The sequence below is a fragment of the Mustela lutreola genome, chromosome 12, assembly GCF_030435805.1.
Source record: "Mustela lutreola isolate mMusLut2 chromosome 12, mMusLut2.pri, whole genome shotgun sequence".
NCBI classification, from domain to species: Eukaryota; Metazoa; Chordata; class Mammalia; order Carnivora; family Mustelidae; genus Mustela; species Mustela lutreola.
In genome coordinates, this window is record NC_081301.1 from 62,384,171 (window position 1) to 62,404,717 (window position 20,547).

At 39.0% G+C, this 20,547-nt stretch overlaps 1 pseudogene; it reads left to right on the forward strand.

Annotated features, from left to right (window-relative positions):
* LOC131812139 (protein-L-histidine N-pros-methyltransferase-like) overlaps positions 1-20,547 on the forward strand; it is a 31,243-nt pseudogene that overhangs the window by 3,484 nt on the left and 7,212 nt on the right.

Sequence of the window (20,547 nt, forward strand, 5' to 3'; positions counted from 1 at the left end):
GGGCAGAAGACATGAACAGACATTTCTGCAAAGAAGACATCCAGATGGCGAACAGACACATGAAAAAGTGCTCCATAGCACTCGGCATCAGGGAAATACAAATCAAAACCACAATGAGATATCACCTCACACCAGTCAGAATGGCTAAAATCAACAAGTCAGGAAATGACAGATGCTGGCGAGGATGCGGAGAAAGGGGAACCCTCCTACACTGTTGGTGGGAATGCAAGCTAGTGCAGCCACTCTGGAAAACAGCATGGAGGTTCCTCAAAATGTTGAAAATAGAACTGCCCTATGACCCAGCAATTGCACTATTGGGTATTTACCCTAAAGATACAAATGTAGTGATCCAAAGGGACACATGCACCCGAATGTTTATAGCAGCAATGTCCACAATAGCCAAACTATGGAAAGAACCTAGATGTCCATCAACAGATGAATGGATCAAGAAGATGTGGTATATATACACAATGGAATACTATGCAGCCATCAAAAGAAATGAAATCTTGCCATTTGCAACAACGTGGATGGAACTAGAGCGTATCATGCTTAGCGAAATAAGTCAAGCAGAGAAAGACAACTATCATATGATCTCCCTGATATGAGGAAGTGGTGATGCAACATGGAGGCTTAAGTGGGTAGAAGAATAAATGAAACATGATGGGATTGGGAGGGAGACAAACCATAAGTGACTCTTAATCTCACAAAACAAACTGAGGGTTGCCGGGGGGAAGGGGTTGGGGAGAAGGGGGTGGGATTATGGACATTGGGGAGGGTATGTGATTTGGTGAGTGCTGTGAAGTGTGTAAACCCGGTGATTCACAGACCTGGGGATAAAAATATATGTATATAAAAAATATATGTTTATAAAAAAAAAAAAATTAAAAAAAAAAAAAAACATATATTTTTATCCCCAGGGGTACAGGTCTGTGAATCGCCACACTTCACACTTCACAGCACTCACCAAAGCACATACCCTCCCCAATGTCCATAACCTCAACTCCCTTCTCCCAACACCCCTCCCCCCAGGAACCCTCAGTTTGTTTTGTGAGATTAAGAGTCACTTATGGTTTGTCTCCCTCCCAATCCCATCTTGTTTCATTGAATCTTCTCCTACCCACTAACCCCACGTTGCATCACCACTTCCTCATATCAGGGAGATCATATGATAGTTGTCTTTCTCTGCTTGACTTATTTCGCTAAGCATGATACGCTCTAGTTCCATCCATGTTGTCGCAAATGGCAAGATTTCATTTCTTTTGATGGCTGCATAGTATTCCATTGTGTATATATACCACATCTTCTTGATCCATTCATCTGTTGATGGACATCTACGTTCTTTCCATAGTTTGGCTATTGTGGACATTGCTGCTATAAACATTCGGGTGCACGTGCCCCTTTGGATCACTACGTTTGTATCTTTAGGGTAAATACCCAGTAGTGCAATTGCTGGCTCATAGGGCAGGTCTATTTTCAACATTTTGAGGAACATCCATGCTGTTTTCCAGAGTGGCTGCACCAGCTTGCATTCCCACCAACAGTGTAGGAGGGTTCCCCTTTCTCCGCATCCTCGCCAGAATCTGTCATTTCCTGACTTGTTGATTTTAGCCATTCTGACTGGTGTGAGGTGATATCTCATTGTGGTTTTGATTAGTATTTCCCTGATGCCGAGTGATATGGAGCACTTTTTCATGTGTCTGTTGGCCATCTGGATGTCTTCTTTGCAGAAATGTCTGTTCATGTCCTCTGCCCATTTCTTGATTGGATTATTTGTTCTTTGGGTGTTGAGTTTGCTAAGTTCTTTATAGATTTTGGACACTAGTCCTTTATCTGACATGTCGTTTGCAAATATCTTCTCCCATTCTGTCAGTTGTCTTTTGGTTTTGTTAACTGTTTCCTTGCTGTGCAAAAGCTTTTGATCTTGATGAAATCCCAATAGTTCATTTTTGCCCTTGCTTCCCTTGCCTTTGGCGATGTTCCTAGGAAGATGTTGCTGTGGCCGAGGTCGAAAAGGTTGCTGCCTATGTTCTCCTCAAGGATTTTGATGGATTCCTTTTGCACATTGAGGTCCTTCATCCTTTTTGAGTCTATTTTTGTGTGTGATGTAAGGAAATGGTCCAATTTCATTTTTCTGCATGTGGCTGTCCAATTTTCCCAACACCACTTATTGAAGAGGCTGTCTTTTTTCCATTGGACATTCTTTATTGCTTTGTCGAAGATTAGTTGACCATAGAGTTGAGGGTCTATTTCTGGGCTCTCTATTCTGTTCCATTGATCTATGTGTCTGATTTTGTGCAGTACCATGCTGTCTTGATGATGACAGCTTTGTAATAGAGCTTGAAGTCCGGAATTGTGATGCCACCAACTTTGGCTTTATTTTTCAATATTCCTTTGGCTATTCGAGGTCTTTTCTGGTTCCATATAAATTTTAGAATTATTTGTTCCATTTCTTTGAAAAAGATGGATGGTACTTTGAAAGGAATTGCATTAAATGTGTAGATTGCTTTAGGTAGCATAGAAATTTTCACAATATTTATTCTTCCAATCCAGGAGCATGGAACATTTTTCCATTTCTTTGTGTCTTCCTCAATTTCTTTCATAAATACTTTATAGTTTTCTGAGTATAGATTCTGTGCCTCTTTGGTTAGGTTTATTCCTAGGTATCTTATGGTGTGGGGTGCAATTGTAAATGGGATGGACTCCTTAATTTCTCTTTCTTCTGTCTTGTTGTTGGTGTAGAGAAATGCAACTGATTTCTGTGCATTGATTTTATATCCTGACACTTTACTGAATTCCTGTACAAGTTCTAGCAGTTTTGGAGTGGAGTCTTTTGGGTTTTCCACATATAGTATCATATCATCTGCTAAGAGTGATATTTTGACTTCTTTGCCGACTTGGATGCCGTTAATTTCCTTTTGTTGTCTGATTGCTGAGGCTAATACTTCTAGTACTATGTTGAATAGTAGTGGTGATAATGGACATCCCTGCCGTGTTCCTGACCTCAGCGGAAAAGCTTTTAGTTTTTCTCCATTGAGAATGATATTTGTGGTGGGTTTTTCATAGATGGCTTTGATTATATTGAGGTATGTGCCCTCTATCCCTACACTTTGAAGAGTTTTGATCAGGAAGTGATGCTGTACTTTGTCAAATGCTTCTTCAGCATCTATTGAGAGTATCATATGGTTCTTGTTCTTTCTTTTATTGATGTGTTGGATCACAGTGACTGATTTGTGGATGTTGAACCAACCTTGCAGCCCTGGAATAAATCCCACTTGATCATGGTGAATAATCCTTTTAATGTACTGTTGAATCCTATTGGATAGTATTTTGGTGAGAATTTTCTCATCTGTGTTCATCAAGGATATTGGTCTATAGCTCTCTTTTTTGATGGGATCCTTGTCTGGTTTTGGGATCAAGGTGATGCTGGCCTCATAAAATGAGTTTGGGGGGCGACCGCGTGGCTCAGTCGGTTAAAGCCTCTGCCTTCGGCTCAGGTCATGATCCCAGCGTCCTGGGATTGAGTCGTGCATCCGGCTCCTTGCTCAGCAGGGAGCCTGCTTCTCCCTCTGCCTCTGCCTGCCATTCTGTCTGCCTGTGCTCACTCTCTCTCCCTCTCTCTCTGATAAATAAATAAAATCTTTAAAAAAATGAGTTGGAAGTTTTCTTCCATTTCTATTTTTTGGAACAGTTTCAGGAGAATAGGAATTAGTTCTTCTTTAAATGTTTGGTAGAATTCCCCCGGGAAGCCGTCTGGCCCTGGGCTTTTGTTTGTTTGGAGATTTTTAATGACTGTTTCAATCTCCTTACTGGTTATGGGTCTGTTCAGGCTTTCTATTTCTTCCTGGTTCAGTTGTGGTAGTTTATATGTTTCTAGGAATGCATCCATTTCTTCCAGATTGTCAAATTTATTGGCGTAGAGTTGCTTATAGTATGTTCTTATAAGAGTTTGTATTTCTTTGGTGTTAGTTGTGATCTCTCCTCTTTCATTCATGATTTTATTTATTTGGGTCCTTTCTCTTTTCTTTTTGATAAGTCTGGCCCGGGGTTTATCAATTTTATTAATTCTTTCAAAGAACCAGCTCCTAGTTTCGTTGATTTGCTCTATTGTTTTTCTGGTTTCTATTTCATTGATTTCTGCTCTGATCTTTATGGTTTTTCTTCTCCTGCTGGGCTTAGGGTTTCTTTCTTGTTCTTTCTCCAGCTCCTTTAGGTGTAGGGTTAGGTTGTGTACCTGAGACCTTTCCTGTTTCTTGAGAAAGGCTTGTACTGCTATGTATTTTCCTCTCGGGACTGCCTTTGTTGTGTCCCACAGATTTTGAACCGTTGTATTATCATTATCATTTGTTTCCATGATTTTTTTCAATTCTTTAATTTCCCGGTTGACCCATTCATTCTTTAGAAGGATGCTGTTTAGTCTCCATGTATTTGGGTTCTTTCCAAACTTCCTCTTATGGTTGAGTACTCGCTTCAGAGCATTGTGGTCTGAAAATATGCAGGGAATGATCCCAATCTTTTGATACCAGTTGAGTCCTGATTTAGGACCGAGGATGTGATCTGTTCTGGAGAATGTTCCATGTGCATTAGAGAATAATGTGTATTCTGTTGCTTTGGGATGAAATGTTCTGAATATATCTGTGATGTCCATCTGGTCCAGTGTATCGTTTAAGGCCTCTATTTCCTTGTTGAGCTTTTGCTTGGGTAATCTGTCCATTTCAGTGAGGGGAGTGTTAAAGTCCCCTACTATTATTGTATTATTGTTGATGTGTTTCTTTGATTTTGTTATTAATTGGTCTATATAGTTGGCTGCTCCCACATTGGGGCATAGATATTTAAAATTGTTAGATCTTCTTGTTGGACAGACCCTTTGAGTATGATATAGTGTCCTTCCTCATCTTTTATTATAGTCTTTGGCTTAAAATCTAATTGATCTGATATAAGGATTGCCACTCCTGCTTTCTTCTGATGTCCATTAGCATGATAAATTCTTTTCCACCCCCTCACTTTAAATCTGGAAGTGTCGTTGGGCTTAAAATGAGTTTCTTGGAGGCAACATATAGATGGGTTTTGTTTTTTTTATCCATTCTGATACCCTGTGTCTTTTTTTTTTTTTTTTTGACAGACAGAGATCACACGTAGGCAGAGAGGCAGGTAAAGAGAGAGAGGAAGCAGGTTCCCTGCTGAGCAGAGAGCCCGAGGTAGGGCTCAATCCCAGGACCCTGGGATCATGACCTGAGCTGAAGGCAGAGGCTTTAACCCACTGAGCCACCCAGGCTCCCCACTCTGTGTCTTTTGATTGTGGCATTTAGCCCATTAACATTCAGGGTAACTATTGAGAGATACGAATTTAGTGCCATTGTATTCCCTGTAAGGTGACTTACTGTATATTGTCTCTGTTCCTTACTGATCTACCACTTGTAGGCCCTCTCTTTGCTTAGAGGACCCCTTTCAATATTTCCTGTAGAGCTGGTTTGGTGTTTGCAAATTCTTTCAGTTTTTGTTTGCCCTGGAAGCTTTTAATCTCTCCTTCTATTTTCAATGATAGCCTGGCTGGATATAGTATTCTTGGCTGCATGTTTTTCTCGTTTAATGCTCTGAATATATCATGCCAGCTCTTTCTGGCCTGCCAGATCTCTGTGGATAAGTCAGCTGCCAATCTAATATTTTTACCATTGTATGTTACAGACTTCTTTTCCTGGGCTGCTTTCAGGATTTTCTCTTTGTCCTAAGATTTGTAAATTTTACTATTAGGTGATGGGGTGTGGGCCTATTCTTATTGATTTTGAAGGGCATTCTCTGAACCTCCTGAATTTTGATATTCGTTCCCTTTGCCATATTGGGGAATTCTCCCCATAATTCTCTCCAGTCTACCTTCTGCTCCCCTCTCTCTTTCTTCTTCTTCTGGAATCCCAATTATTCTATTGTTGTTTCATCTTATGGTGTCCCTTATCTCTCGAATTCTCCCCTTGTGGTCCAGTAGCTGTTTGTCCCTCTTTTGCTCAGCTTCTTTATTCTCTGTCATTTGGTCTTCTATATCGCTAATTCTTTCTTCTGCCTCATTTATCCTAGCAGTGAGAACCTCCATTTTTGATTGCACCGCACTAATAGCTTTTTTGATTTCAACTTGGTTAGATTTTAGTTCTTTTATTTATCCAGAAAGGGCTTTTATATCTCCCAAGAGGGTTTCTCTAATATCTTCCATGTCTTTTTCGAGCCCGGCTAGAACCTTGAGAATTGTCATTCTGAACTCTAGATCTGACATATTACCAATGTCTGTATTGATTAGGTCCCTAGCCTTCGGTACTGCCTCTTGTTCTTTTTTTTTATGGTGAATTTTTCCACCTTGTCATTTTGTCTAGATAGGAGCATATGAAGGAGCAAGTAAAATACTAAAAGGGTGGCAATAACCCCAGGGAATATGCTTTAACCAAATCAGAAGAGATCCCAAATCGTGAGGGGGGAGAAAGGGGATAAAAAGAGGTTCAAAAAGAAAGAAAAAATAATTAAAAAAAAAAGAAAATGAATAAAGAAAAGTATAAAAAGAATAAAAATGAAAAATATATATATATTAGATAAGCTAGTTAAAAACTTTTAAAAAAAGGGTAAAAGTTAAAAAAAATTTAGCAGAAGAAGAGGAAAAAAATGAAAAAGAAAAAAATTAAATTAACTGCAAGACTAAAAAAATCACAGGGAGAAAGCCATGAGTTCCGTGCTTTGCTTTCTTCTCCTCTGCTGCTCTCCTTGGTATTGAAACTGCACTCCTTGGTAGGTGAACTTGGTCTTGGCTGGATTTCTTGTTGATCTTCTGGGGGAGTGGCCTGGTGTAGTGATTCTCAAGTGTCTTTGCCCCAGGCGGAATTGCACCGCCCTTACCAGGGGCCAGGCTGAGTAATCCCCTCGGGTTTGCTTTCAGGAGCTTTTGTTCCCTGAGCGCTTTCCGTAGAGTTCCGGAGGACGGGAATACAAATGGCGGCCTCCTGGTCTCGGCCTGGAGGAGCTGAGAGCCCAGGGCCCCATTCCTCAGTGCGCCCTCAGAGAACAGCGCCCAGTTACTCCCATTTGCCTGACCTCCAGCTGTGCTCCGAGCTCACCGAGCCTGCTGCTGGTTCTGGTAACCCCGAGCTGTGAGCTTACTGTCAGCTCTGTCTCTGTAGCTGGTTTTCCCTTTCCAATACCCGCAAGCTCTGCGACACTCAGACACCCCCGATCCTTCTGTGACCCTGCAGGACCTGAGGCCACACTGACCCCGTGTGGGCTTCGCCCTGGTTTAGCCTCTGGAGCGATGTCCTTCAGCGGAACAGACTTTTAAAAGTCCTGATTTTTTGCTCCGTTGCTCCGCCGCTTGCCGGGAGCCGGCCCCTCCCCCTGGGGTCTATCTTCCCATTGCTTTGGATTCACTTCTCCGCCAGTCCTACCTTTCAGAAAGTGGTTGTTTTTCTGTTTCCAGAATTGCTATTCTTCTTCTCTTCAATCTGCCGATGGATTTTCAGGTGTTTGCAATCTTTAGATAAGCTATCTAGCTGATCTCCTGCTAGCTGAAGTAGTCTCAGCCTGCTACTTCTCCGCCATCTTGACTCCTCCCCCTATATATATTTATATATATATACAAGTTTTATTTTCCCTTTAACTTTGGGAAATAGTGTCCTCTAACAAATAGAACAAAATACACCCAGCAACAATTGAAACACCCTACTTTGTCCACATTGAGAGAGTTCAACCTCCCTTTCCCTTGCCCCTCCCTTTAAAATTTTTTTTTCTATTTTTTAATGTTATAAATGTTATTCTTGTGTTTCATTTTGACTTTGTGTTTTTGGTGGTGGCTGCTAACACTCCAGATTTTCCTAGGGTGCATCTTGCTTGGGTCATAGCTGATATTTTGGATTCTGCATTCCCTCAATCATCCCTCAGAATGACGATGAGGAGGAGCACCCAAAAAAGAAAAGAACCAGAGACAGTGGTCTCTGTCACAGACTTAATGGATATGGATATGAGCAAGATGTCAGAGATAGACTTTGGGATATGATGTCAATAGCTAAACTTGAGAAAGCCATTGGTGATAATATAGAATTTCTAAGGGCAGAAATGAGAGCCAATCAGGCCAAACTTGAGTAATCACCTAAACAGGATATTCTAACAGCTAGGGTAAATAAGTCAGAAGAATGAGTTAGTTATCTGGAAGCTAAGCTGATAAAAGGGAAGAGAACCAAGCAGGATAAGGATAAACAGATAGAAGCCCATGAGATCAGACTTAGATTAGTGATGCCATGAAATGTTCCAATGTCAGAATAATTGGGATTCCTGAAGGGTATCTGAGCAAATCATAGCTCAGAACTTCCCTAATATGGTAAAGGAAACAAGCATTTATGTCCAAGAGGCAGAGAGGACCCCTTCCAAGATCAAGAAAAATAGACCAACACCATGGCATGTCATAGTAAAACTTGCAAATCTTAGAACCAAGGAAGCTATCTTGAGAGCAGCTAGGGGAAAGGGATTTCTTACCTATGGAGGGAGGAACATCAGAATAATGTCAGACCTGTCCACAGAAACCTGGCAAGCCAGAAAGGGCTGGCAAGACATATACAGGGTACTAACTGAGAAAAAAATGTAGCCAAGAATACTTTATCCATCATGGCTGTCATTCAGAATGGATGGAGAGACAAAGAGGTTCCAGGACCAGCAGAAACAGAAAGAATATGTGACCACCAAACCAGCCCTGAAAGAAATATTAAGGAGGGGTTCTATAAAAGAAGAAAGACCCCAATGATAACATAGACCCAGAAAATTACAGAAACAATCTATAAAAACAGGAACATTACAGGCAATAAATGATGGCATTAAATTCATATCTTTCAAGTTACCATCACCAGGGAATGGCATAAATGTTCTGATGAAACAACAGAGGGTTTTAAATTTTTAGATTGGATAAAAACACATGACCAATCCATCTGTTGTCTCCAAGAGACTCATTTTGAACCTGAAGTCACCTCCAGATTGAAAATGAGTGGATGGAGAACTGTTTATTATGACAACAGACCTCAAAAGAAAGCTGGGGTAGCAATTCTCATATCAGACAAAAATAGATTTCAAACAAAAGGCTGCAGTGAGAGATGTAGAAGGACATATCATACCTAAAAGGCCTAGCCAACAAGAGCAATTGTAAATCTCTATGCCCCCAATGTCGGAGCAACAAACTACACAAGCCAACTGTTAACCAAAGTAAAAAATTCATATTTATAATAACACATTAACAGTAGACAGTAGGAGACCTCAGGTCTCCACTCTCAGCAATGGACAGATCATCTAAGCAGAGGATCATCTAAGCAGAGAAACAAGACCTTTAAATGACACATTGAATCAGACAGACCTCAAAGATATACACAGAACATTCCACTGTAAAGCAACAGAATACTCATTCTTCTCAAGTGTGTATGAGACTTTCTCCAGAATAGAACACATACTGGGTTACAAATCAGGTCTCAATCACTACCAGAAGACTGAGATTATTTCCTGCATGGCATCAGACCACAAAGCTGTGAAACTGGAACTCAATCACAAGACAAAATTTGGAAGGAATTCAAACACTTGGAAATTAAAGAGCATCCTGCTAAAGAATGAATGTGGAAACTAGAACTTAAACAATTCATGGAAGCCAATGAAAATGGGATAGCCAAAGGGATACTGCTAAGGGGGAAGTCCATAGCCATCCAAGCCTCTCTCAAAATATAAGAAAAATTCCAAATGCACAAGCTAACCTTATACCCCAAGGAGCTGGAGAAAGAAGGGCTAATAAAGCCTAAACCAAGCAGAAGAAGAGAAATAATAAATATGAGAGCAGAGATCAATGAAATAGAAACAAGTAAAAACAGTAGAATAGATCAATGAAACTAGAAGCTGGTTCTTTGGAAGAATTAATTAGATTGATAAACCTCTGCCCAGACTTAACCAAAAGTAAAGAGAAAGGACCCAAATTAATAAAATCATGAATCACAGGGAAGAAATCACTACTAACATGAATAGACATTTCTCTAAAGAAGACATACAAATGCCTAACAGACACATTTTTTTAAAAAATGCTCAGTATCACTCAACACCAGGGAAATAAAAATCAAAACCACATGCAAAACCAAACCTTAATCTCACAAAACAAACTGAGGGTTGCTGTGGGGAGAGGGGAAGGGAGATGGTGGTGGGATTATGGACATTGGGGAGGGTATGTGCTATGGAGAGTTCTGTGAAGTGTGTAAACCTGGCAATTCACAGACCTATACCCATGGGGCTAATAATACATTATATATTTATAAAAAATTTTTTAAAAAGATTAAAAAAACCACACTGATATTACCTCACACCACTCAAAATTGCTAAAGTTAGTAATACTGGAAAGAGTTGTTTTCGAGGATGCGGAGAAAGAGGAACTCTCTTACAGTGTTGGTGGGAAAGCAAACTGGTGCAACCACTCTGAAAAACAATGGCAGTTCCTCAAAAGGTTAAAAATAGAACTACCCAAGGGTCCAGCAATTACAAAACCAGGAATGTACCCAAAGGATACAAAAATACTAATTCAAAGAGATACATGCACTTTAGTGTTTATAGCAGCATTATCAACAGCAGCTAAATTATGGAAAGAGCCTAAATGTTCATTGACTGGTAAATGTGTAAAGAAGATGTGATATACACACACACACACACACACACATTCACACACATGTGTGTGCATACACACACATAATGGAATATTACTCAGCCATAAGAAGAATGAAATCTTTCCCTTTGGATGATGTGGATGGAGCTAGAGAGTATTAACGCTATGTGAAATTAGACCATATGATTTCACTCATATGTGGAATTCAAGAAACAAAACAGAGAATCAAACCATAAAACACTCTTTTTTTTCCTGTTCAGTTAGTCACCATATAGTACATCATTAGTTTTTTAAGTAGTGATCAATGATTCAATAATTGCATATTACACCCAGTGCTAGTCACAACACACATCCTCCTTAATACACGTCACCTGGCTACCCCATCCTCCCACTCCCCTCCCCTCTAAAACCCTCAGATTGTTTCTCAGAGTCCATAGTCTTTATGGTTTATCTCCCTCTTTGATTTCCCCTTGTTCAGTTTTTCCTCCCTTCCTCTATGGTCCTCCATCCTATTTCCTTATGTTCCACGTATAAGTTGAACCATATGATACTTAACTTTCTCTGCTTGACTTATTTTACTTAATATAATCCCCTCCAATTCCATCATTTTAATGCAAATGATGGGTATTCATCCTTTCTGATGGCTGAGTAATATTCCACTGCACATACGTACCACATCTTTTTTTTTTTTTTTAAGATTTTATTTATTTGTCAGAGAGAGAGAGGGAGAGAGAGCGAGCACAGGCAGACAGAATGGCAGGCAGGGGCAGAGGGAGAAGCAGGCTCCCTGCCGAGCAAGGAGCCCGATGTGGGACTTGATCCCAGAATGCTGGGATCATGACCTGAGCCAAAGGCAGCTGCTTAACCAACTGAGCCACCCAGGCATCCCTGTACCACATCTTCTTACCATTCATCTGTTGAAGGACATCTCAGCTCCTTCCACAGTTTGGCTGTTGTGGACATTGCTGCTATAAACATTGGGATACATATGCCCCTTCTTTTCATTATATCTGTATTTTGGGGGCAAATACCCTGTAGTGCAATTTCTGGGTCATAGGGTAGCTCTATTTTTAACTTTTTGAGGAACCTCCATACTGTTTTCCAAAGTATGTACCAGGTGCATTCCTACCAGGAGTATAAGAAGGTTCCCCTTTCTCCACATCCTCACCAACACTCATTGTTTCCTGCCTTGCTAATTTTTGCCATTCTATATATGGTATACGGTGGTATCCCATTGTGGTTTTGATTTCAATTTCCCTGATGGCTAGTGATGTTGGACATTTTTTCATGTGTCTATTGGCCATTTGTATGTCTTCTTTGGAGAAGTGTCTGTTCATGTCTTCCATACCTTTTTGACTTACTTTTTTTTTTTTTTTTTGGGTGTTGAGTTTGAGAATTTCTTTATAGATCTTGGGTACCAGTCCTTTATCTGTAATGCCATTTGGGACTATCTTCTCCCATTCTGTGGGTTGCCTATTAGTTTTGTTGACTGTTCCTGTGCTGTGAAGACGCTTTTTATCTTGACGACATCCCAAAAGTTCATTTTTGCTTTTGTTTCCCTTGTCTTTGGAGACGTGTCTTGAAAGAAGTTGCTGGGGCCAAAGTCAAAGAGGTTATTGCCTATGCTGTCCTCTAGGATTTTGATGGATTCCTGTGTCACATTGAAGTCTTTCATCCATTTTGATCTTATCTTAACTTTAAAGTTTATCTTTGTGTATGGTGTAAGTGAATGGTTGTTTCATTCTTCTGTATGTAGCTGGCCACTTTTCCCAGCACCGTTTATTGAAAAGACTATCTTTTTTCCATTGGATATTCTTTCCTGCTTTGTAAAAGATTATTTGATGATAGATTTGAGGGTCCATAGCTGGGCTCTCTACTCTGTTCCATTGGTCTATGTGTCTGTTTTTCTGCCAGTACCATGCTGTCTTGATGATCATGGCTTTGTAATATAGCTTCAAGTCAGGCATTGTGATGCCCACAGCATTGGAGGTTTTTTTTCAACATTCCTCTGGCAGTTTGGTGTCTTTTCTGGTTCCATACAAACTTTAGGATTATTGGTTCTGGTTCCATACAAACTTTAGGATTGGTTGCTCCAGCTCTGTGAAAAATATCAATGGTATTTTGATAAGGATTACATTGAAAGTGTAGATTGCTCTAGGCAGGATAGACATTTTAACAATGTTTATTATTCCCATCCATGAGCATGGAATGTTTTCCCTTCTTTTTGTGTCTTTCTCCATTTCTTTCATAAGTGTTCTGTAATTTCTAGAGTATAGATCCATTACCTGTTCGGTTTGATTTATTTCTAGGTATTTATTTCTCTGTGGTTTTCAGAGCTGTTGTAAGTGGAATTATTTCCTTAATTTCTCTTTCTCCAGTTACATTGTTAGTGTATAGAAATACATCTCATTTCTGTGTATTTATTTTGTATCCTCCCACAGTGCTGAATTGCTTTATGAGTTCTAGTTATTTGGGGGTAGAGTCTTTTGGGTTTTCCACGTAAAGTATAATGTCATCTTTGAAGAGAGAGAGTTTGACTTCCTCTTTACCAATTTGAATGCTTTTTATTTCTTTTTGTTGTCTGATTGCTGAGGCTAGGACTTTTAGTACTTTGCTGAAAGTGGGCATCCTTGTCGTGTTCCTGTCCTTAAGGGAGAAGCTCTCAGTTTTTCCTCATTGAGAATAATATTCGCTGTGGGCTCTTCATGGGTGGTTTTATCCCTGTAATTTGAAGAGTTTTAGTCAGTAACAGATGCTGTATAATAAAGATTAGAGCAGAAATCAATGAAACAGAAACAAGAAAAATAGTAGAATCAATCAATGAAACTAGAACCTGGTTCTTTGGAAGAATTAACAGGATCCATATACTCCTGGCCAGACTTTATTCAGAAGAAAAGGAAAAGGGCCCAAATTAATAAAATCATGAATGAAAGGGGAGAGATCACAACTAGCACCAAGGAAATAGAACCAATTATTAGAAATTATTACCAGCAACAATATGCCACAAAATTAGACAATCTAGAAGAAAAGGGTGCATTCCTGGAAACTTATAAACTGCCAAGACTGAGGCAGGAAGAAACAGACAATCCGAACAGACCAATAACCAGTAACAAAATTGAAGCAGTAATTAAAAACCTCCCAAAAAACAAGAGTCCAGGACATGATTCAGTAGAATAATACTTATTCTACTTATTCTACTGAAGCGGAAATAGAAGGAAATAGAAGGAAAACTTCCAAACTTGATCTATGAGGCCAGCATTACCCTGATCCCAAAACCAGGCAAAGACACCATCAAAAAGGAGAAGTACAGTCCAATATCCCTATTGAATATGGATGCCAAAATACTCAACAAGATTCTAGCCCATAGGATCCAACAGTAAATTAAAGGGATTATTCACCAATAACAGGTGGGATTTATTCCCAGGATGCAATGGTGGTTCAACATTCAGAAATCAATTAATATGATAGAGCATATCAATAAAAGAAAAGATCAGAACCACATGATCCTTTCAATTGATGCAGAGAAAGAATTTGACAAAATACAGCATCCTTTCTTGATTTTCTTTCTTTCTTTCTTTGACACACACACACACACACACACACACACACACACACACAGAGAAAGAGAAAGAGTATGGCAGATGGCACAGGCAGGGGAAGTGGCAGGCAGACAGAGAAACTGGTTCCCTGCCAAACAAGGAGCCTGATGAAGTACTCAATCCCAGGACTCCAGGATTATGACCAAAACCAAAGGTAATCAACTGAGCCCCCCAGGCACCTATGAGTGATCTTTTGTGTAAATCCACCTATATTAAAGTTCTAGTATAGGCAACTCCATACGGACAAAAAGTAGATTGGTGGTTTCCATGTTCTGGGATGGGATGAGGGAAGGAATGGGAGGTGACTGCTAATTGGTATAGAGTTTCATTTGCATTCATGAAAATGTTCTAAAATTAAGTGTAGTGATAGTCCCATAATTATGAATATATAATAAACCACTGATTCTTACACTTTTGGGGGTGAATTATATGTATGTTAATTATGTTTCTATAAAGCTATTAGTTTTAAAAGTCTGGTGGCTAAAATTAATAAGAGTGACCCCTCAAAAATTCTGATTTTTTTTTTTTTAAGTAAACTGCTGGTTCTGTATTTTCTCTTTCATTCTTCTTGGCCTAAGTCCTGTAAAGTGACTTTTCAGCATCACTTGTCATTGCATTCAAAGACCAGTGAGAGCCAAATTATTTTCTGGCTATCTTTTTATCCCTTAAATTGTCAAGTTTATTCTTTAAGCTCCCCAGAAGTAGTGGTTCTGTAATAATCCTTAATAATCATTATTATAGCAGTAAAATATTTACTTTAAATCTTCTGCTGTATATGCTGGAAATTTAGACCACTTATTACAACTCTCTTTTTAAGGAAAAGCAGTGTCTGCTTATCAGACTCAGAAATAGCACAATAGAGTTGATCCTTGGACAATATGGGGATTACGAGCACCAATTCTCTGTGTAGTCAAAAATCCATGCATTACTTTTGACTTTCCCCAAAATGGACTACCACTAGCCTACTGTTGAAAGGCAGCCTACCAATGACATAAACAGCTCATTAATACATATTTTATGTTATATGTATAATATACAATAAAGTAAGCTAGAAAAAAATGTTATTAAGAAAATTATGAAGAAAAGAAAGTATATTTATTTTTAAAAAATTCATAAAAAATGGACCCAGGTAGTTTTAACCCATGTTATTCAAGAATTATCTGTGTTTCAGCAGTTTTCAGTACTATCAATAGATGTTTTGGAGAAACTGGAAAGAACAATGGACTGAATAGCAGGAAATGTGCTTTTTAGGTCTGTCCCTCTTGCTAAGAGAGAAGGAAGCAATCACTTTATTTCATGTGCATTCTTCAAAATTGGGACTTTTTGATCATTTTAATTATGTAAGTTGTGAATATTATGATGAAAATATGTTGGAAGATGTATGTGAAAATAAGTGCCTGTTTATTTATACCAGATTGAAGCATCAGTGGTTGGGTTCAAAGAGTGGCATATTTTTATGTAGGGGTGACCACACCAGCCAATGGCACAGGCCCACCAATGATCTAGCTTTATTCTTTACCTCCCCACTCTTAGAGGCTAAGTGCTCTTGCCAAGGCCATCCCAGAAGACAAGCAATAGATAGCAACTTTTGGGGGCCTCCCTCCCTGATATAAGGAAACTGGTTATATTTCTGCTGCCAAATCTTTTTTTAAATTTTTATTTATTATTTTAAATTTATTTTCAGTGTTCCAGAATTCATTATTTATGCACCACACCCAGTGCTCCATGCAATACGTGCCCTCCATAATACCCACCACCAGGCTCCCAACCACCCCCCACAAAACCCTCAGACTGTTTTTCAGAGTCCACAGTCTCTCATGGTTCATCTCCCCCTCAGTTTACCCAACGCCCTCTCTTCTCCATCTCCCCATATTTTCCGTGTTATTCCTTATGCTCCACAAATAAGAGAAACCTTACGACAATTGACTCTGTCTGCTTGAATTATTTCACTCAGCCACAATCTCTTCCAGTCCCATCCATGCTGATACAAAAGTTGGGTATTCATCCTTTCTGATGGAGGCATAGTTCTCCATAGTATATATGGACCACATCTTCCTTATCCACTTGTCCATTGAAGGGCATCTTGGTTCTTGCTATAGTTTGGTGACTGTGGCCATTGCTGCTATAAACATTGGGGTACAGATGGCCCTTCTTTTCACTATATCTGTATCTTTGGGGTAAATACCCAGGAGTTCAATTGCAGGGTCATAGGGAAGCTCTATTTTTAATTTCTTGAAGAATCTCCACACTCTTTTCCAAGGTGGCTGCACCAACTTGCATTCCCACCAACAGTGTAAGAGGGTTCCCCTTTCTCCACATCCTCTCCAACACTTTTTACTTGTTTCCTGTTTTGCTAATTTTGGCCATTCTAAGTGGTGTAAGGTGGTATCTCAATGTGGTTTTGATTTGAATCTCCCTAATGGCTAGTGATGATGAACATTTTTTCATTTGTCTGTTAGCCATTTGGATGTCTTCATTGAAGAATGAAGAAGTGTCTGTTCATATCTTCTGCCCATTTGTTGACATGATTATCTGTTTAGTGTGTGTTGAGTTTGAGGAGTTCTTTATAGATCTTGATTATCAACCCTTTACACTGTCATTTGTGAATATCTTCTCCCATTCTGTGGATTGCCTCTTTGTTTTGTTGCTTACTTCCTTTGCTGTGTAGAAGGTTTTGATCTTAATGAAGTCCCAAAAGTTCATTTTCACTTTTGTTTCCTTTGTCTTTGGAGACATATCTTGAAAGAAGCTGCTGTGGCCAATGCTGAAGAGGTTACTGCCTATGTTCTCCTCTAGGATTCTGTTGAATTCTTGACTCACATTTCGAGTTTATCTTTGTGTATGGTATAAGAGAATGGTCGAGTTTCATTCTTCTATACATAGCTGTCCAATTGTCCCAGCACCATTAATTGAAGAGATAGTCTTTTATCCACTGTATATATTTTACTGCTTTGTTGAAGATTATTTGACAATATAGTTGAGGGTCCATATCTTGGCTCTCTACTCTGTTCCACTGGTCTCTGTGTCTGTTTTTGTGCCAGTTCCATGCTGTCTTGATCACAGCTTTGTACTAAAGCTTGAAATCAGGCAATGTGATGCCCCCAGTTTTGTTTTTCTTTTTCATCATTTCCTTAGCAATTTGAGGTCTCTTCAGATTCCATACAAATTTTAAGATTGTTTGGTTCAGATCTTTGAAAAATGCTGGTGGAATTCTGCTGCCAAATTTATGTGAAAATAGGAGTAGATCCTTCCTTCTCTGAGCTTAGATTTTTTCACCTAACAAATAAGAGGGTTGAAGGAGAGAGTCTTTAAAGCATTATTAAATACTAGTGTCCTATACTTCTACTCTAGCCATCTTTAATTATTAATCTTTTCTCATGAAGGCCCTGTCATGATCTTTCAGTCACTTGTTCATCTCTTTTGGACTTAACTCAAATACTTCACTCTAGGGATCTAGGACTCCAAAGGATTAAAAGGGCCCTTATGAAAAGACATATTTTCCTGTTAACATCTACCTGACTCTTCAAATAATAGGAATGTGAAATTTTTGTGGATATGTCAAAAGTAATTGATTCAGCTTTCCAAATGATATTATGAAAATATTTACAATAGCCAATTTTCCTTTTCCAGATGAATATCTAATTCCAATGCTAATATAGGAACATCCTTTTTCTGAGTACAAGTCTATATTTACGATTTGAATTATGTTGTGATGAAATGAGATTTAAAAATTTTTCTGCTTTATAATTCTCTTCTGAGAAGCATCTTTTCTCGGAATCCCACTAAACACTCCCTGTCAGCAACTACTTAATTTCCTCTCCATATATGACTTCCTCTATAATCCATTTCTACTGTATCCTAGTTCCTGAGATAAGTTTGAAGCAAAAATCTCTGGAATGTGTCTATGCCTGTGCACTCAAACCATGCTCAAACAAGGGCTGGGAGAGGGATACATAGGAAACTTAAGTATGTTGAGTGCCTATTAAATACAAGGTACTTTATGGGGCACCTGGGTGGCTCAGATGGTTAAACATCTGCCTGCAGCTCAGGTCATGATCCCAGGGTTCTCAGAGCAAGCCTGCATTGGGCTCCTTGCTTGGTGGGAGTCTGTTTCTCCCTCTGACCCTCAGCCTGCTCTTGTGTTTTTTTTCTCTCTCTCAAATAAATAAAATCTTTAAATAAAAAAGAACAAGTTACTTTACATACATTATATCATTGTATAAGCAACACTATATCATTTAATCTGCATAATGTCCCTATGGTTATCCATTTTACATCTCCATTTTACAGATAAGGAAGCTGAGGCATAGTTAAAAAGTGTCCAAGATAACACTGCTAATAGATGGTGGAGCCAGGTTTAAACACAGGTCTGCCTGACAGCACTGTACCTTACCAATTATAAACATGTGTTAACTTTTCTGCCAAAAGTTTAATATGAGATCACTCTGTTATTGGTCAATGTGCAGCCAGAAAGGCAAAATTGCCCTAGGCATATAAAATAGAGGGAATAAAATAAAAAAATGCCAAAGGGGACCCAGTGATGATACCCAAAGCTCACAAGAGCTCTACTGCTGACTGCCCTCTGTGGTTACTGCTACTGTTGAAACAGTAGTGGTTATTACCTTCCTGGAAGCTGAGAATCTGCACTCTTACTAAAGGTTCAAGATCTTGGCAGCCCATGTTCACACTGATGCTACTGGACTCACTGTCGAGACTTCTGGAGCTTATTGTTTGTGGCCATTGATAGATCTTAAGGCAGAAAATATGGAAAGATGTGTTTTCTCCTCCTTCCTCTTGAATTTAGTATTTCTCTCAGACCTTCCTTTGGAAGAACCAAACTGGAAACTATCTGACAAAGAAACTTAGAAAATCTAGTTTGTAGATTTCCAACACCCTGCAATATAGAAAATGCTGAAGAACAAAAATGAAACTAAAAATCAGTTTTCCCAAGGAGTACTATCACAGTATCAACTTCCCTCATCCCCTTAGTTTTAGAGGCCTCTTTTCTCATAAACTGTGATTTGATTCAGTGCCATGGCTGAGAAACTGAGTTTCTCTGACTTAATAAGAGATTTATTTGAAGGATATTAGAAAATGGATTTATTTGAGGATATTAGATGACTCACAGAACTTAAGGGAAACCTGTAGAATCCAGTTTAGCAAACAACAGGATCTGGGAACCAGGAACAAGTGTAGGTAGGGTGAATGTAGGGACCCTGCAAGGAACTCCTGCTTAAGAAGAATTCACTCTATTTTTAAATTTTAAATCTCCATGGAAGAAGCAAAGTCCAAGGGAAGAGAATCAAATTGGACAATCTTGGAAAGAATGTCAACTTCACTGGGAAAGGAAATTTTCCTAAAGTAAAATAGTAATCTGTCACTCAAAGATATAGAAATGATTTGGGGGCAGAAAACAAACCAAACCTACAAACCAACAAACAAAACCAGGTATTATCTCTATATACTCCTTCCACCCTGAGTCAATTCTGGAATTCTCTGGTATAATAGTATCTATTCCTCCTCCCTGAAACTTGCAACCCTATCTCTAAATGGGATTTTTTCCCCCCTTAGGAAGTTTTGCTTGAATGAAAAGAGGAGTTTTATTGACATTTTAACTCCCTTCTTTGACCTGATTAGCACTTCTTGGCATTTTCTGCATCCAGGACAGCTCCTCAAGTGAACCTCGTATATTCATGGTTCCTTCCAATTTCTCTAAGAAGTGAATAAAAAGTCACAACATTGTATTCCCACCCTGTCTGTTCTTTTCCTTTATTTTTTCCTCTCAGGGAATATTTTCTGGGTTCACTCCATTCTCCTGACTGGCCTAAGCTCCATAACAAACTTCATCATGTCTGTCATTCATTGAGCACATTACACACCAAATGAGGTAACATGGATAATTTGAAGCACCCATGGGACTTTATTCATATTACTTAATTTAATCCATACCAGAACTCCAGTGAAGTTCTCATTGCATACAAAAAATAGAAAAATTAAGGCTCAGAGAGTTAAGTAACTAATCCAATGTTGCATATCCAGTTAGTAGCAAAGCTCCTATTTGAGCCCATTACTGCTTGATTCCAAAATCTGTATTTGTTCCATAGAACTGTGGAATCTGTTCTGCCTCCCAAAATGGGAGGGACAAGAGATGGGAGAGAGATCAGAGTCTAGTCAGGCTTCTTGACAATTCTTTATTTTGAAAGAGCATTTTATATAAAACAAAGGGATGTGACAACATAAATAAAGCTGGAAAATCAGGAAATCCCCATCTTTATCAGACTGTTTTAATCTCAGTTTTTTAGGATGAGT